At 43.5% G+C, this 12472-nt stretch overlaps 3 protein-coding genes and 1 pseudogene across 3 annotated transcripts in view; 2 read left to right on the forward strand and 2 right to left on the reverse strand.

Annotated features, from left to right (window-relative positions):
• LOC126084014 (ribonuclease K6-like) overlaps window positions 1-12472 on the forward strand; it is a 152685-nt gene that overhangs the window by 15096 nt on the left and 125117 nt on the right. The gene's annotated exons all lie outside the window — the stretch shown is intronic.
• LOC126084013 (ribonuclease K3-like) overlaps window positions 1-12472 on the forward strand; it is a 90529-nt gene that overhangs the window by 15082 nt on the left and 62975 nt on the right. The gene's annotated exons all lie outside the window — the stretch shown is intronic.
• LOC126084011 (ribonuclease pancreatic-like) overlaps window positions 1-12472 on the reverse strand; it is a 55358-nt pseudogene that overhangs the window by 6584 nt on the left and 36302 nt on the right.
• LOC126084010 (ribonuclease pancreatic-like) overlaps window positions 8653-12472 on the reverse strand; it is a 159058-nt gene continuing 155238 nt past the window's right edge. Inside the window, exon 4 of the mRNA XM_049898143.1 lies at window positions 8653-8836. The gene's annotated coding sequence lies outside the window, so the exon portion shown is untranslated. The remainder of the gene's footprint in view (window positions 8837-12472) is intronic.

A 12472-nucleotide genomic window follows, 5' to 3' on the forward strand; every position in this document is an offset into this window, starting at 1 on the left:
TTTTCCCACTTTTGTCTATAATTTCCTTGGACTCAGGCAGACATGGCTGTGGCAGCATGCTTATCTGTTTTGCCATTCTTGCTTACCCTGTAATATTTCCTTGGACTCAGGCAGACAAAGCTCTGGCAACATGCTTGTCCGGTTCTCAGCTTTTGTCCTTTTGAATATATGCCTAATAAAACTTTCTTTTTGCTTTACTGAACTTGGAGATTTTTGTCCCCTAGAACAGCAGGTAAAAGGATCTCAGGAGAGGGCTCTCCGTTTCTCTCCCCAGGCGTTCTGGAGTGCCCTGGCCAGAATTCCACATCTCCCAAGTGCACACCTCCTGGGTGGGGGCTTCTGATGCTCCCAGCAGGCAGACTTCCTGGATATGGAGAAAGAGAGAGAAAGGGCCTGGGTTGGGAAGAGAAGAAGGCCTCTACAATGACCTCACCCAATTCGGGTGACTTCCTGCCCACCCTCGACCTTAATCCTGGAGTAATGAGGGTGTGTGCTTATCCACAGTGAAAACTCATCATGGAGGTAAACGTTGAGTAGAGGAACTAAAGACAACTAATGCACCCAGAGTGCTGTTTGGAGAAAACGAAATGCAGAGAACATTATCTTTCTTAACAGCAGAATTCCCTCCTGGAAAGAGACTTGCTTTTGCTGGGCAATAACTGATCTCTCTAGAGTGAGAATTATCAAAATATTCATCCATGCTCTGGATGCAGACTGCCTCAGCCAAGAACCTGGCTCAGCGCCTGAAGAGCTGGGCAAGTGTTGGAGAAAAGTTACTTAAAACAAAATCTACTCCCAACCCAGAAAACCTCTCCACTAAAATAGAAGAGAAAGAAAAGTTTTATTATTCAATAAACATACAAGCAGAATGTGATACCTCACTGGCAATCAGCTAAAGAGATCCCAAAGACAGGAAGGAATCTGACCCTTTAATAGAGCTAAGTGAATACAACTCACTACATTCATGTTTTCAAGATAAAATTGTTAATTTTCTTGTATCTTTTGGGCAAGATACCCAAAGTTATGCTAATCTCCTTCCAGGAGATCACATGGCAAAAGTGTTGCTTCCCAGGTCCTCCAGGAAACATCCTTGATTTAGAGACTTTTCAAAGAGACAAAGTTGAGATAACCTTAGAAGTTATCTAAAGTGAATCCTGAAAGAACAGGGGAGTGGTTCCTCTTCCCTCCTTTTCAGTTTGTATTTGGCCTTACACAAGTTACAGAATTTAATTTCCCTGTTCCTTGGTTTGCTCCTCTCTAAAATGGGGATAATAATAGTATGTACCTCTTAGATTTGTTTTTAGGACAAAATAAGGTAAGATGTGTACAAGAAGTAGAGCACCATCTGGCATAAGGACAACTTTAAGAAATGTTAGCTCTTGTTCACTCAGGATGGGGTTGAGGCTCCCTCTCCCCAAGGAGCATGGTGAAATAATACCAGATGACCTCTGAATTGCTGTCTAAGGGGAATGGACTCAACCATCTGCCAGATTTTTTTTTCGCTAAAAACTTGGGCTTAACATAGCTGGCAGTTTTGAAGCCCTGGGGAGGGAAAGAAAGAAGGGGGAAGCAGAGAGGAAATTGGATGGGAAGAACAAATTCTTTAAGAATTTCAAATTGTTTTTGCAATGTTGTTGACATTAAGTGCCATCTAACAGGTTCCAACTCCCAGCGACCCTAGGTACAACAGGACGAAACACTGGCGGGTCCTGTGCCATCCTTACAATCTTTGCCACGTAGTATTCAAGAAATCATTATTAAAATAGATGTACTTGCTGATGGGTATGAATTTGGACGAGGAAGTGGAGGTAAGGTAGAGCTGATGTCCCATGAGATTAGTTTCATGTTATCCTAATTTGTCCAACACTCCAAACCCAACCAAGTTTTATTTGGCTCAGGGTGCCTAGATAATACTTAGATCATCTTGGGGGGCCAATTTAGAATTAGTTCATTAAACAGCAGGAGTGGGGCAGGGATAATTATGGCACAGGGCCTGATATAAAGGTGCCTAGTGGAATGGTCTGATTTAGTCCATAAGATTCCACCAAGGCGGTGAGCATGACTGCATGAAAGTGGTCATTCTTTTGGTACCTTCCCAGGGCGAGAAGAATTTCAAGGATCTGGTCCAACAAGAAGATTTCAGGATCACAGTTCAGATCTTTAAAAGAACAAGGACGGGAGGAATGTATAGACTAAGGATTTTTTTTTTGTCTTATGTTTTACATCTAGGGATGACCAGTCATTAGGTGGACTCCAAAAGCCCAGCACGGCCCCCCAAACACACACACACACAAAATACTATTCTGTGGTCCCTTGTCAAACTGAGAAAGTGAGCAAGCAGAGCAAATTAGAACAGAAAAAGAAATGTGAGTCAGGCAAAGCGAGGTTGTTGCTGGGAACTCCAGGTTCAGCTCAGTGCAACTCCACCAGAGCCAAAAAGACAGAGACCAGCCAAAAAGACCGAGACCGGGCTGGGAAGAACGAAAGGCAACTTTATTGATAGACCAAGCAAGAAGACAGTAGGGCTGCGTGCTATCCAAGACTGCCTTGAAGGCAGCTTGTTGAGCCTGGTTTATATAGGCAGGATCAGTTTCAGAATACAAAACGGCATGTGGGCAGGTGCAGGGCATTTCAGAATGAGTAAATATTTTCTAAGGCCTGGGTTCCATTCTCCGTGCAGGAGGAAGTTAGCCCTTTTTGATCAGTAGTATGTTAGCTCTCCACCTTAAAACATAAACCAAGATTGCTGTGGAGTGGATTCTGACTCATAGCTACCATGCATAAGGCAGTTAATGAGCTAAAGGTTATCTAAAATGCCAAGATGGGGCAGGACTGGTTTTAGCTGGTTTTGGCCAGCCTGTTTTTTTTTTTTTTTTATGGTTGTTTCTCTTCAAAGAAGTTCTGAGGAGGAAAAGAGAGAACTCCAGGAAATGGGCAGGGTGAGGGGCTGCCTTGAGGCTAAGAAAAAATGGCTCTGTGGCTCTAGCCCTGCCTTAAGGTGAGCAGTGATTGAAAGAGGAGAGAAGAGAGGGGAAAGGATGAAATGGCCAAGAGGGTTATCCAAAGTCAGTGCTGCCCTGACTTCCTCCTCCTCCTGAAATAGGGTAAAAGGCAGAACACCATCTCTCAACACATCCATTTCCGTTCAAAAACAAAAAACCAAACTCATAAGGACCCTACAGGACAGAGAAAGAACTGCCCTCATAGGGTTTCCAAGGAGCAACTGGCGTATTTGAACTGCCAGTCCTTCAGTTAGCAGCCGAGCTCTTACCACTGCACCACAAGGACTCCCATTTCCATCCAGAAATCCCAAATGTGAATCTAAACCCAGTATATAAGATAGACTTTTCTTTTTGCAATTTTTTTTGTTATTGTTGTAAATATATATGTAATAAATCATTTGCAGTTTCAACATTGTTCAGGCGTACAATTTAGTGGAATTAGTTATGTTTATCATGTTGTCCAACCATCACCATTCCCAAAATTTCCCATTACCCTTAACAGAAGTTCAGTGTCCCCTAAGCCGTGAGTCCCCTTTTCCCGTCCCTTCTCCCTGCCTCTGGTAACCACTAAAAAATTTGGTCTCTATACCCTTGCTGATGCTAGATGTTTCATATAAATGGAACCATATGCTATTTGTCCCATTATGACTGACTTATTTCAATCAGCATAATGTTTTCAGGGTTCATCCATGATGTACCATGTAGCAGGACTTCATTTCTCTTTATGTCTGAGTAAAACGTACCACATTTTCTTTATCCATTCACTCATTGATGAACATTTAGGTTGTTTTTAGCTTTTAGCTATTGTGAATACTGCTACAATGAACCTTGGTATACAAGGTTCTGTTTGCATTCTTGCTTTCAATTCTTTTGGATATATACCTAGGAGTGGAATTCCTGGATCATACAGTAAATTTGTATTTAACTTTTTGAGGAAGTGCCAAACTGTTTCCACGGTAGCTGTGCCATTTCACAATCCCACCAGCAATGCAGGAGGGTTTCAATTTTTTTGCATAAAATAAACTTTTAAAGTCTGATTATATAGGAAGTGAAAGGGGCCGGGGCAATGGTTAAGCTGAAGAAATGAACAGTACTTTTCACCACCTCCCGCTCTTCCTTCCTTGCAAGCAGCTCATAGTTGGCCTACTGCTTTCCTGCACTTAGGCCACTCCCTGGCTAAAACTGACCTATTACAGGTTGTCTTAGGCTGAGTTCTCTAGAGAAGCAATACCAGTGAAACAGAGAGAGAGAGAGATTTCAAGGAAATGGCTCACTCAATTATGGAGGCTGACAAGTCTCAAATTTGTGTGTCAGACATCAAGCTGGGGGCTTCTCCCAAATCATGTGGTTGTGGGGGTCAGAAGGCAGGCTCCTATCTCAAGTCCCACGAACTGGAGGTCAGAGGACGACGAGTTCAAAACAGGACCCAGAGAGGGCGAGCTCTGCCAGAACATCTGCACATATTGGATGCAGACCACACACCCAAGGAAATGCCTTTTTCAACTGATTGGCTGCTCACATGATATCGCAAAATGAAGGATGATTACATATCTGCCCAACCACTGGGAATCATGACCTAGCCAAGTTATACATAGCCCTAACCATCACAGTACACCCTTTGTCAATGCGGCATATGTGCACATCTCATTAAACTGTACATAGTCTCTAAATAAAGACAACTATAAAGTCATACTTGTGCCTAATATGATACAACTAACATGCATACAACCAAAAATGTACTAACTGTGTTAACATATTTTATACTAAGTAATGAAATAAAGGAAGGAAGAAAACAAAGATATTTGCTATATATAAAATATATAACATCCATTCATATATATACATACATTCATACAGACATGGAAGAAATAAAAAAAAAATCACAATTCTTGTTTCTGCCGCTGGTCACGTGATCATACCCTGTATTCACACTATCTTCCACCACACATTCCATATTCCCTTTGCCCTCAGCAGCCACTTCAGCAGGTCATGGTTCTTTGCCTAGTGGGGTGACCCAAGCCTTCATTCCTAAAGAGACTGGGCCATTAGTAGTCATGTCAGAATTGAGTTGTTGTAATTTTTCACTGACTTTAATCACAGGGCATGAGTACTAAGAGATGTCATAAGGGATCTCCTGCATTGCACACATACTTTCTTTACCTCCCTTAGGAAATATCAACCCAATTTCCCCTCGCTTATCAGGATCAATCACACCAGCCAATACAGTAACTCCCTTCTTTGCCAGAGGCATGAGGAGCCCAAAGCAGCTGGGTAGCGTTCTTAACTTCCATTTCAACGGAATCAGTGTTGTGTCTCCTGGTGGGAGCATTCCTCCCTTTGGTGCTAAGACCTCTAGACCTGCAGAGCATAAGGTCAAAGGGACAGGAAGCAAAAATCTTGTGAACAGGTCACTAGGGGTAGTAGTGAGTGGTGCCACTCTCATTTATACCACTTGATTTCTGGAACTCTGAATTCTGGCTATGTGAGAAACAGTACCATATATTGGACAGTGGTTTAGAGCATATAGAGCGTCCAGGACAACATTTCTCCAGCCCTGGAAGGTATTGTCACCTACGACGCAGTGTAATTGTATCTTCCGGAGGCCATTCCATTGTTCTATCAACCCAGCTGCTTCAGGATGATGCGGAACATGGTACAACCAGTGAATTCCATGATATGGACCCATTGCTGCACTTCGTTGGCTGTGAACTGAGTTTCTTGATCTGAGGCAATGATGTGTAGCATACCACGACGGAGGATAAGGTATTCTACAAACCCACAGATGGCAGTTTTGACAGAAGCATTGCATGCAGGAAGGCAACTTTGTATCCAGAGTAAGTGTCTATTCCAGGAAGAACAAAACACTGCCCTTTCCATAATGGAAGTGATCCAGTGTAATCAACCTGCTACCAGGTTCCTGGATGATTCCCCCCAGGATTAGTACTATATCAAAGACTCAGTGTTAGCCTCTGCTACTGGCAGATTGGGCACACAGCAGCAGCTATAGCCAAGCTGGCCTTGGTGAGTGGAAGTCCATGTTGCTGAGTGCATGCATAACCTATGTGCCTGGCACCATGGCCACTTTGTTCATGAGCCCATTGGGCAATGACGGGAGTGGCAGGAGAATAATGCTTACTAGTATCCACAGAGCTTATCTTCCTAACCACTCAATTGTTAAAACCCTTGTCTGCTGAGGTCATGCTTTGGTGAGCTTTCACATGAGACACAAATATCTTCACGTCTATGGCCCATTCAGAGAGCTCTATCCACATTCCTCTTCCCATACCTCCTCGTCACCAATTTTCCAATTATGTTCCACCCAATTCCTTGACCATCCAGCCAGATCTTTGGCCACAGCCCATGAATCAGTACACAATCCCACATCTGGTTATCTCACCTTCCAAGCAAAAGAAACAACTAGGCACTCTGCTTGAAGTTCTGCCCGTTGGGAGGATTTCCCTTCACCACTTTCCTTCAGGGAGATACCAGGATAGGGCTGCATTGCTGGCACTGTACACTTCTGAGTGGTGTTTGCATAGCATGCAGAACCACCTGTAAAACAGTCATGAGTGTTGTCCTCCTCAGCCAACTGATATTAAGGAAGTGCCCATGAGGTCATAGGTACAGATTGAAAGAAGGTGTCTGAATCATCTGCTGCTATAACACAAATCCCACAAGTGGATGCCTTTAACAAAGAGGAGTTTATTCTCTCATAATCTAGTGGGCTACAAGTCCAAATTCAGGCTGTCAGCTCCAGAGGAATGCTTTCTCTCTTGGCTTTGAAGGAAGGTCCTTGTCATTAGTCTCCCCTTGGTCTGGGAGCATCTCATCGCAGGAACCTCAGGTCCGAAGGATGCCCTCTGCTCCTGGCACTGCTTTCTTGGTGGTATGAGGTCCCTCTGTCTCTCTGCTCTCTTCTCTCTTTTAGATCTCAAAGAGATTGGCTTAAGACACTATCTAATCTTATATATACCATCAATATAACTGCCACTCATCCCTCTCATTTCATCATAGCAATAGGATTTACAACACATAGGGAAATCACATAAAACAGTGGACAAGCACATAAAATGGTGGACAATCACACAATACTGAGAATCTTGATACAACTCAGTTGACGGATATTTTTGGAGGACACAATTCAATCCATGACAGAAGGTAATGTGACAGGAGTGGGGACCATGTGCATTTGGGCCACTTCATAATGTAACTTACTTGTGCATTTAGGACCTGCTCCAGCTTGATCTTGTATATACCACTTCCATTTAATAATGGAGTTGTGCTCTGCACGTCCACCTTTATGACTCTGTGGATCAGACAACACCCAGTTCATGATGGGCAGCCCAGACCGCATAGTGACATGGTAGCCCATGGTGAAGCATTCAGTCTCTACTAAGGCCCAGGAACAAGCCAAAACCTCTTTCTCAGAAGCAGACTAGTTATCTTCAGAGGATGGCAGAGCTTTTCTCCCAAACTGTAACGGTTTGCACTATGATTCACCAATAGGGGACTGTCAAAGACTCCAAACAGCATATTTATTGTCACTGACACTTCAGGAGCCATTGGATCAGCCTGATCGTATGGCCTAAGTGGCCAAGAGTCTTGCACAGAAGCATGAACCTATTGCAGAGCCTTCTCTTGTTCTAGGATTCACTCAAAATTAGCAGCTTTTCCAGTCACTTGATAAACAGGCCAGAGTAGCACACTCAAATGAGGGATATGTTGCCTCCAAAATCCAGAGGCAACCCAGGCATTTTGCCTCTTTTTTAGTTATAGGAGGGGCCATATTTAACACAACCACTAAACCGAAGTAGCAAGTGCCTGATTTTTTATTAGGCTAATTTCCCACCCTCTAGCATGCAAATGGAAACCCTTGTGGCAGACTGGTTAAGTGCTACAGCTGCTAACCAAAGAGTTGGCAGTTTGAATCCACCAGGCACTCCTTGGAAACTCTATGGGGCAGTTCACCTCTGTCTTTTAGGGTCGTTATGAGTCGGAATCAACTCCACGGCACTGGGTAGCATGAAATGGAAAGCCTGGTAGCATACTGGTTAAGTGCTACAGCTGCTAACCAAAAGGTCAGCAGTTCAAATCCGCCAGGTGCTCCTTGGAAACCCTGTTGGGCAGTTCTACTCTGTCCTATAGGCTCGCTATGAGTCGGAATTGACTCGACAGCAGTGGGTTTGGTTAGGTTTTAGAGGAGAAGACAAAACTGTTAGGAAACAATAGGTGGAAAGGGGTGGGATGGGGGAAATCAGAGTTTTCGTAGAAAAAAATCACCTTGCGGACGACATATAAGGCTAAATAGTTTTTTTTCCCCCATTCTGGATGGAGAAAGGGCAATCCATAGGAGAACCAGACACATCACAAAGCATTGTGTGTTTGGAAAACATCAAGTTTCTTTATGTGGCTTTTACTAGGAAGAGGCAGAGGACGACACAGAAAAATTTAGACCAGAATAGAAGTGCTTTGAATGTCACACAAACGACATGGAACATCAACATGGAAAAGATATAGATATTTACCTGGAACTCAGGGAATGGAAGGACACAAGCAATGGAGAAGAGCTTCCATCTTTGTCCAGTCCTCCCATTACACACATGAGGAGACTGAGGACCAAAGCAGTCCCAAGGTCAGACAGTGTTGGTTGCAGAAGCAGAAAGCAGCCTCAGGTCTCCCACTTCCAGTGCAGTGTTCAATGTAGTGCCAGGTGTGCCATGGTTGGGGAAACCATGGCTCTAATACTGCACCCAAAGGGTTGCATCTCTCATGCCGAAATTGTCTCCTCTTCTTCTAGCTCTGGCTTTCTTCCTGGAGTTCTCCCGCAGCTCTTCCTGTTGTGAAATGTAGTGGGAGAAAGCTTTGGCTTCGCTCAGTCTAAATATTGATTGTCCTTCTCCTTTGAGACAATAGCTTGATAACGGTGTCTGAAATTGTATTCTCACTGGGTAGGGCTAAATGGTGTTGATGACACTTGGTATGAGGTCCCCCCTTGATAAAAATAATGCAAGTAGCATCTGATTAACATATATTATCTACCAATTCTTTAGCCTTTAGGAAGTCCCAGGAACTTCCTAAAAAACAAAGGCAAACTCAGAACAAGGTAACCTCATCTCAAAGTCTGACATTTGGTGCTGGTTTGTACAGAAATCCCTCCTCTCCGCAGGAGGAAAGCTTTTCCTGGGGTCCTGTCATCCTTTTTATCTTCTATTCTATTTTATAGTCATTGCTTATTACATCTGCCCACTTCAGACCCAGAGTTTTGGAAAGAGTTTGGCATTTTGCTTTGAAGAGCTCAGACTATTTAACTTTCATATACCAGAGGGCTCTTGGTTTTCACTACAAGGCAACCCATACCTCTAGGCAAGAAAGAGCTAGGTGATTAGCAGAATTCTTAAGTAATTAGTTGGAAAAACACACGGATACGACCGGGGATGGAGGAAAGAAGATCGTTATGTAGATCCTTGTGGGAAGGAGCTGCTTTCGGGAGGTTGGGGTCACGGAGCAGGGGCAACTCCAGGACCCCCGCTCCCTCCACCACCCTCCTGCCTTGGCGGCTTTGCGTGCTGGGCCTGGTTCCCCTGGCCTCCATCACACTGGCCGGCAGAGGGCGCTGCGCCGCCTAGACTCAGGGGGCCGAAATGACAGGAGATTTTTTTCTCTTGATTCTTCTTGGCAAAGCTGAGAAGGGCTGGCTCTTTCCAAGACTGCTATAAATGCTGACGAAACAACAAGGTAATAAACATGAAGGATATAATCACTATAAAATTGTCAGCTTACAAAAAATCAAGGTTTCTGACCCTTAGATCCTTGGGTCAATTTCACCTGTTACGTTGAGGTGCTTATGTTGTAGTAGCTGCCAAGGAAGATTTGGGGATTGGGTGAGTAGTGAGCGTCTACTGTGCTGCCAGAGCTTTACATACATCTACAAAACCTGGAGTGAGAAGCTGTTTCTGGTGTATCAGTGGAGAATCTGAAGCCCAGGCAGAGCATAAGTAATTTGCTCTGAATCACACAAGTAGTAAGTGATAAGGTTGGTCTTTTTGTTTTGTTTTATTTTTTCTTTTTAACATTTCACAACAGCACACAGCTTCTACAAAGAGCTCTCACAGCTTCTAGGCATCTTACCCATCTGTTGTTGTTGTTGTTGTTAGGTGCCCTCCAGTTCCTTCGGACTCATAGCGACCGTACGCACAACAGAACGAAACACTGCTTGGTCCTGGGCCATCCTTACAATTGTTGTTATGCTTGAGCTCATTGTTGAAGTTACTGGGTCAATCCACCTCCTTGAGGGTCTTTCTCTTTTCCACTGACCCTGTACTCTGCCCAGCATGATGTCCTTCTCCAGGGACTGATCCCTGCTGACAGCATGTCCAAAGTATGTAAGACGCAGTCTCGCTATCCTTGCCTCTAAGGAGCATTCTCAATGCACTTCTTCTAAGACAGGTTTGTTTGTTCTTTTGGCAGTCCGTGGTATATTCAATATTCTTCAGCAAGACCACAATTCAAAAGCGTCCAGTCTTCGGTCTTCCTTATTCCTTGTCCAGCCTTCACACGCATATGATGCCATTGAAAATACCATGGCTTGAGTCAGGTACACCTTAGTCTTCAGGGTGACATCTTGGCTCTTCAACACTTTGAAGAGGTCCTTTGCATCAGATTTACCCAAAGCAATGCTTCTTTTGATTTCTTGACTGCTGTTTCTATGGCTGTTGATTTTGGATCCAAGTAAAATGAAATCCTTGACAACTTCCATCTTTTCTCTGCTTCTCATGATGTTGCTCATTGGTCCAGTTGTGAGGGCTTTTGTTTTCTTTATGTCAAGGTACAAACCATACTTAAGGCGATGGTCTTTCATCTTCATTAGTAAGTGCTTCGAGTCCTCTTCATTTTCAGCAAGCGAGGTTGTGTCATCTGCATAATGCAGGTTGTTAATGAATCTTCACCCAATCCTGATCCCCCGTTCTTCTTCTTATAGTCCAGCTTCTTGGATTATTTCCTCAGCATACAGATTGAATAGGTACGGTGAAAGAACACAACCCTGACGCACACATTTCCTGACTTCAAACCAATCAGTATGCCCTTGTTCTGTCTGAACAACTGCCTCTTGATCTATGTAAAGGTTCCTCATGACCACAATTAAGTGTTCTGGAATTCCCATTCTTCGCAATGTTATTCATAGTTTGTTATGATCCACACTGTCAAATGCCTTTGCATAGTCAATAAAACGCAGGTAAACATCCTTGTGGTATTCTCTGCTTTGAGCCAAGATCCATCTGACATCAGCAATGATATCCCTGGTTCCACGTCCTCTTCTGAAACTGGCATGAATTTCTGGCAGTTCCCTGTTGATATACTGTTGCAGCAGATTTTGAATGATCTTCACAAAATTTTGCTTGTGCATGATATTAATGATATTGTTCTATAGTTTCCACATTCGGTTGGATCACCTTTCTTGGGAATAGGCATAAATATGGATCTCTTCCAGTCAGCTGGCCAGGAAGCTGTCTTCCATATTTCTTGGCATAGACAAGTGAGTACCTCCAGCACAGCATCTGTTTGTTGAAACATCTCAGTGGATACTCCATCAATTCCTGGAGCCTTGTTTTTCACCAATGTCTTCAGAGCAGCTTGGACTTCTTCCTTCAGCACCATCGGTTCCTGATCATATGCCACCTCTTGAAATGGTTGAACATCAACTAATTCTTTTTGGTATAATGACTCTGTGTATTCCTTCCTTTTTTTTCCAATGCTTCCTGCGTCCTTTAATATTTTCCCCACGGAATCCTTCACTATTGCAGCTCTAGGCTTGACTTTTGTCTTCAGTTCTTTCAGCTGAGAAACTCCGAGCATGTTCTTCCCTTTTGGTTTTCCATCTCCAACTCCTTGCATATGTCATTATAAAACTTTACTTTATCTTCTGGAGATACCCTTTGAAATCTTCTGTTCGGTTCTTTTACTTCATCAGTTCTTCCTTTTGGTTTCGCTGCTCGATGCTCAAGAGCAAGTTTCAGAGTCTCCTCTGACATCCATCTTGGTCTTTTCTTTCTTTCCTTTCTTTTCAGTGACCTCTTGCTTTCTTCATGTATGATGTACTTGATGTCATTCCACAACTTGTCTGGTCTTTGGTCACTCGTGTTCAATGTGTCAAATCTGTTCTTGAGATGGTATCTAAATCCAGGTGGGATATACTCAAGGTCATATTTTGGCTCTTGTGGACTTGCTCTGATTTTCTTCAGTTTCAGCTTGAACTTGCATATGAGCAATTGATGGTCTGCTCCACAGTCGGCCCCTGGCCTTGTTCTGACTGATGATACTGAGCTTTTCTATCGTCTCTTTCCACAGGCGTAGTCAATTTGAGTTCTGTGTGTTCCATCTGGCGAGGTCCACGTGTATAGTTGCCATTTCCGCTGGTGAAAGAAGGTATTTGCAATGAAGAAGTCGTTGGTCTTGCAAAATTCTATCCTTGG

This window comes from Elephas maximus, chromosome 10 (genome assembly GCF_024166365.1).
Source record: "Elephas maximus indicus isolate mEleMax1 chromosome 10, mEleMax1 primary haplotype, whole genome shotgun sequence".
Lineage (NCBI taxonomy): Eukaryota > Metazoa > Chordata > Mammalia > Proboscidea > Elephantidae > Elephas > Elephas maximus.